Raw genomic sequence first — 7,390 nt, 5'->3', positions numbered from 1 at the left:
CATAAATACAATTTAATAAAGCATAGGACAAAACAACATAAATACAATTTAATAAAGCATAGGATAAAACAACATAAATACAATTTAATGAAACATAGGATAAACAACATAAATACAATTTAATAAAGCATAGGACAAAACAACATAAATACAATTTAATAAAGCATATGTTAAAACAACATAAATACAATTTAATAAAGCATAAGATAAAACAACATGAATATAATTTAGTAAAGCATAAGATAAAACAACATAATACAATTTAATAAAGCATAGGACAAAACAACATAAATACAATTTAATAAAGCATATGTTAAAGCAACATAAATACAATTTAATAAAGCATAGGTTAAAACAACATAAATACAATTTAATAAATCATAGGATAAAACAACATAAATACAATTTAATAAAGCATAGGATAAAACAACATAAATACAATTTAATAAAGCATAGGATAAAACAACATAAATACAATTTAATAAAGCATAGGATAAAACAACATAAATACAATTTAATAGAGCATAGGATAAAACAACATAAATACAATTTATAAAGCATAGGATAAAACAACATAAATACAATTTAATAAAGCATAGGATAAAACAACATAAATACAATTTAATAAAGCATAGGATAAAACAACATAAATACAATTTAATAAAGCATATGATTAAACAACATAAATACAATTTAATAAAGCATAGGATAAAACAACATAAATACAATTTAATAAAGCATAGGATAAAACAACATAAATACAATTTAATAAAGCATAGGATAAAACAACATAAATACAATTTAATAAAGCATAGGATAAAACAACATAAATACAATTTAATAAAGCATAGGATAAAACAACATAAATACAATTTAATAAAGCATAGGATAAAACAACATAAATAAAATTTAATAAAGCATAGGTTAAAACAACATAAATACAATTTAATAAAGCATAGGACAAAACAACATAAATAAAATTTAATAAAGCATAGTTTAAAACAACATGAATACAATTTAATAAAGCACAGTATAAAACCACAGAAATACAATTTAATAAAGCATAGGATAAAAGAACATGAATACAATTTAATAAAGCATAGTATAAAACAACATAAATACAATTTAATAAAGCATAGGACAAAACAACATAAATACAATTTAATAAAGCATAGGTTAAAACAACATAAATAAAAGTTAATAAAGCATAGGATAAAACAACATAAATACAATTTAATAAAGCGTAGGATAAAACAACATGAATACAATTTAATAAAGCATAGGATAAAACAACATAAATACAATTTAATAAAGCATAGGTTAAAACAACATAAATACAATTTAATAAAGCATAGGCTAAAACTACATAAATACAATTTAATAAAGCATAGGATAAAACAAATTAAATACAATATAATAAAGCAAAGGATAAAACAACATAAATTCAATTTAATAAAGCATAGGATAAAACAACATAAATACAATTTAATAAAGCATAGGTTAAAACAACATAAATACAGTTTAATAAAGCATAGGATAAAACAATATAAATACAATTTAATAAAGCATAGGACAAAACAACATAAATACAATTTAATAAAGCATATGTTAAAGCAACATAAATACAATTTAAAAAAGCATAGGATAAAACCACATAAATACAATTTAATAAAGCATAGGACAAAACAACATAAATAAAATTTAATAAAGCATAGTTTAAAACAACATGAATACAATTTAATAAAGCACAGTATAAAACCACAGAAATAGAATTTAATAAAGCATAGGATAAAACAACATAAATACAATTTAATAAAGCATAGGATAAAACAACATAAATACAATTTAATAAAGCATAGGATAAAACAACATAAATAAAATTTAATAAAGCATAGGTTAAAACAACATAAATACAATTTAATAAAGCATAGGACAAAACAACATAAATAAAATTTAATAAAGCATAGTTTAAAACAACATGAATACAATTTAATAAAGCACAGTATAAAACCACAGAAATACAATTTAATAAAGCATAGGATAAAACAACATGAATACAATTTAATAAAGCATAGTATAAAACAACATAAATACAATTTAATAAAGCATAGGTTAAAACAACATAAATACAATTTAATAAAGCATAGGACAAAACAACATAAATACAATTTAATAAAGCATAGGTTAAAACAACATAAATAAAAGTTAATAAAACATAGGATAAAACAACATAAATACAATTTAATAAAGCGTAGGATAAAACAACATGAATACAATTTAATAAAGCATAGGATAAAACAACATAAATACAATTTAATAAAGCATAGGTTAAAACAACATAAATACAATTTAATAAAGCATAGGCTAAAACTACATAAATACAATTTAATAAAGCATAGGATAAAACAAATTAAATACAATATAATAAAGCAAAGGATAAAACAACATAAATTCAATTTAATAAAGCATAGGATAAAACAACATAAATACAATTTAATTAAGCATAGGTTAAAACAACATAAATACAATTTAATAAAGCATAGGATAAAACAATATAAATACAATTTAATAAAGCATAGGACAAAACAACATAAATACAATTTAATAAAGCATATGTTAAAGCAACATAAATACAATTTAAAAAAGCATAGGATAAAACCACATAAATACAATTTAATAAAGCACAGGATAAAACAACATAAATTAAAATTTAATAAAGCATAGGACAAAACAACATACATACAATTTAATAAATCATAGGATAAAACAACATAAATACAATTTAATGAAACATAGGATAAACAACATAAATACAATTTAATAAAGCATAGGACAAAACAACATAAATACAATTTAATAAAGCATATGTTAAAACAACATAAATACAATTTAATAAAGCATAAGATAAAACAACATGAATATAATTTAGTAAAGCATAAGATAAAACAACATGAATATAATTTAATAAAGCATAGGTTAAAACAACATAAATACAATTTAAGAAAGCTTAGGATAAAACTACTTAAATATAATTGAATAAAGCATAGGTTAAAACAACATAAATACAATTCAATAAAGCATAGGTTAAAACAACATAAATACAAGTTAATAAAGCATAGGATAAAACAACATAAATACAATTTAATAAAGCATAGGATAAAACAACATGAATACAATTTAATAAAGCATAGGATAAAACAACATAAATACAATTTAATAAAGCATAGGACAAAACAACATAAATACAATTTAATAAAGCATAGGATAAAACAACATAAATACAATTTAATGAAACATAGGATAAACAACATAAATACAATTTAATAAAGCATAGGACAAAACAACATAAATACAATTTAATAAAGCATATGTTAAAACAACATAAATACAATTTAATAAAGCATAAGATAAAACAACATGAATATAATTTAGTAAAGCATAAGATAAAACAACATGAATATAATTTAATAAAGCATAGGTTAAAACAACATAAATACAATTTAAGAAAGCTTAGGATAAAACTACTTAAATATAATTGAATAAAGCATAGGTTAAAACAACATAAATACAATTGAATAAAGCATAGGTTAAAACAACATAAATACAAGTTAATAAAGCATAGGATAAAACAACATAAATACAATTTAATAAAGCATAGGATAAAACAACATGAATACAATTTAATAAAGCATAGGATAAAACAACATAAATACAATTTAATAAAGCATAGGACAAAACAACATAAATACAATTTAATAAAGCATAGGATAAAACAACATAAATACAATTTAATGAAACATAGGATAAACAACATAAATACAATTTAATAAAGCATAGGACAAAACAACATAAATACAATTTAATAAAGCATATGTTAAAACAACATAAATACAATTTAATAAAGCATAAGATAAAACAACATGAATATAATTTAGTAAAGCATAAGATAAAACAACATAATACAATTTAATAAAGCATAGGACAAAACAACATAAATACAATTTAATAAAGCATATGTTAAAGCAACATAAATACAATTTAATAAAGCATAGGTTAAAACAACATAAATACAATTTATAAAGCATAGGATAAAACAACATAAATACAATTTAATAAAGCATAGGATAAAACAACATAAATACAATTTAATAAAGCATAGGATAAAACAACATAAATACAATTTAATAAAGCATATGATTAAACAACATAAATACAATTTAATAAAGCATAAGATAAAACAACATAAATACAATTTAATAAAGCATAGGATAAAACAACATAAATGCAATTTAATAAAGCATAGGATAAAACAACATAAATACAATTTAATAAAGCATAGGATAAAACAACATAAATACAATTTAATAAAGCATAGGATAAAATAACATAAATACAATTTAATAAAGCATAGGATAAAACAACATAAATAAAATTTAATAAAGCATAGGTTAAAACAACATAAATACAATTTAATAAAGCATAGGACAAAACAACATAAATAAAATTTAATAAAGCATAGTTTAAAACAACATGAATACAATTTAATAAAGCACAGTATAAAACCACAGAAATACAATTTAATAAAGCATAGGATAAAACAACATGAATACAATTTAATAAAGCATAGTATAAAACAACATAAATACAATTTAATAAAGCATAGGACAAAACAACATAAATACAATTTAATAAAGCATATGTTAAAACAACATAAATACAATTTAATAAAGCATAAGATAAAACAACATGAATATAATTTAGTAAAGCATAAGATAAAACAACATGAATATAATTTAATAAAGCATAGGTTAAAACAACATAAATACAATTTAAGAAAGCTTAGGATAAAACTACTTAAATATAATTGAATAAAGCATAGGTTAAAACAACATAAATACAATTCAATAAAGCATAGGTTAAAACAACATAAATACAAGTTAATAAAGCATAGGATAAAACAACATAAATACAATTTAATAAAGCATAGGATAAAACAACATGAATACAATTTAATAAAGCATAGGATAAAACAACATAAATACAATTTAATAAAGCATAGGACAAAACAACATAAATACAATTTAATAAAGCATAGGATAAAACAACATAAATACAATTTAATGAAACATAGGATAAACAACATAAATACAATTTAATAAAGCATAGGACAAAACAACATAAATACAATTTAATAAAGCATATGTTAAAACAACATAAATACAATTTAATAAAGCATAAGATAAAACAACATGAATATAATTTAGTAAAGCATAAGATAAAACAACATGAATATAATTTAATAAAGCATAGGTTAAAACAACATAAATACAATTTAAGAAAGCTTAGGATAAAACTACTTAAATATAATTGAATAAAGCATAGGTTAAAACAACATAAATACAATTGAATAAAGCATAGGTTAAAACAACATAAATACAAGTTAATAAAGCATAGGATAAAACAACATAAATACAATTTAATAAAGCATAGGATAAAACAACATGAATACAATTTAATAAAGCATAGGATAAAACAACATAAATACAATTTAATAAAGCATAGGACAAAACAACATAAATACAATTTAATAAAGCATAGGATAAAACAACATAAATACAATTTAATGAAACATAGGATAAACAACATAAATACAATTTAATAAAGCATAGGACAAAACAACATAAATACAATTTAATAAAGCATATGTTAAAACAACATAAATACAATTTAATAAAGCATAAGATAAAACAACATGAATATAATTTAGTAAAGCATAAGATAAAACAACATAATACAATTTAATAAAGCATAGGACAAAACAACATAAATACAATTTAATAAAGCATATGTTAAAGCAACATAAATACAATTTAATAAAGCATAGGTTAAAACAACATAAATACAATTTATAAAGCATAGGATAAAACAACATAAATACAATTTAATAAAGCATAGGATAAAACAACATAAATACAATTTAATAAAGCATAGGATAAAACAACATAAATACAATTTAATAAAGCATATGATTAAACAACATAAATACAATTTAATAAAGCATAAGATAAAACAACATAAATACAATTTAATAAAGCATAGGATAAAACAACATAAATGCAATTTAATAAAGCATAGGATAAAACAACATAAATACAATTTAATAAAGCATAGGATAAAACAACATAAATACAATTTAATAAAGCATAGGATAAAATAACATAAATACAATTTAATAAAGCATAGGATAAAACAACATAAATAAAATTTAATAAAGCATAGGTTAAAACAACATAAATACAATTTAATAAAGCATAGGACAAAACAACATAAATAAAATTTAATAAAGCATAGTTTAAAACAACATGAATACAATTTAATAAAGCACAGTATAAAACCACAGAAATACAATTTAATAAAGCATAGGATAAAACAACATGAATACAATTTAATAAAGCATAGTATAAAACAACATAAATACAATTTAATAAAGCATAGGACAAAACAACATAAATACAATTTAATAAAGCATAGGTTAAAACAACATAAATAAAAGTTAATAAAGCATAGGATAAAACAACATAAATACAATTTAATAAAGCGTAGGATAAAACAACATGAATACAATTTAATAAAGCATAGGATAAAACAACATAAATACAATTTAATAAAGCATAGGTTAAAACAACATAAATACAATTTAATAAAGCATAGGCTAAAACTACATAAATACAATTTAATAAAGCATAGGATAAAACAAATTAAATACAATATAATAAAGCAAAGGATAAAACAACATAAATTCAATTTAATAAAGCATAGGATAAAACAACATAAATACAATTTAATAAAGCATAGGTTAAAACAACATAAATACAATTTAATAAAGCATAGGATAAAACAACATAAATACAATTTAATGAAACATAGGATAAACAACATAAATACAATTTAATAAAGCATAGGACAAAACAACATAAATACAATTTAATAAAGCATATGTTAAAACAACATAAATACAATTTAATAAAGCATAAGATAAAACAACATGAATATAATTTAGTAAAGCATAAGATAAAACAACATAATACAATTTAATAAAGCATAGGACAAAACAACATAAATACAATTTAATAAAGCATATGTTAAAGCAACATAAATACAATTTAATAAAGCATAGGTTAAAACAACATAAATACAATTTATAAAGCATAGGATAAAACAACATAAATACAATTTAATAAAGCATAGGATAAAACAACATAAATACAATTTAATAAAGCATAGGATAAAACAACATAAATACAATTTAATAAAGCATATGATTAAACAACATAAATACAATTTAATAAAGCATAGGATAAAACAACATAAATACAATTTAATAAAGCAT

Source organism: Phyllobates terribilis, unplaced genomic scaffold (genome assembly GCF_046119375.1).
Source record: "Phyllobates terribilis strain yellow unplaced genomic scaffold, ASM4611937v1 Scaffold_20__1_contigs__length_20440879, whole genome shotgun sequence".
NCBI lineage: Eukaryota > Metazoa > Chordata > Amphibia > Anura > Dendrobatidae > Phyllobates > Phyllobates terribilis.
Note: the sequence above shows the minus strand (reverse complement) of the source record.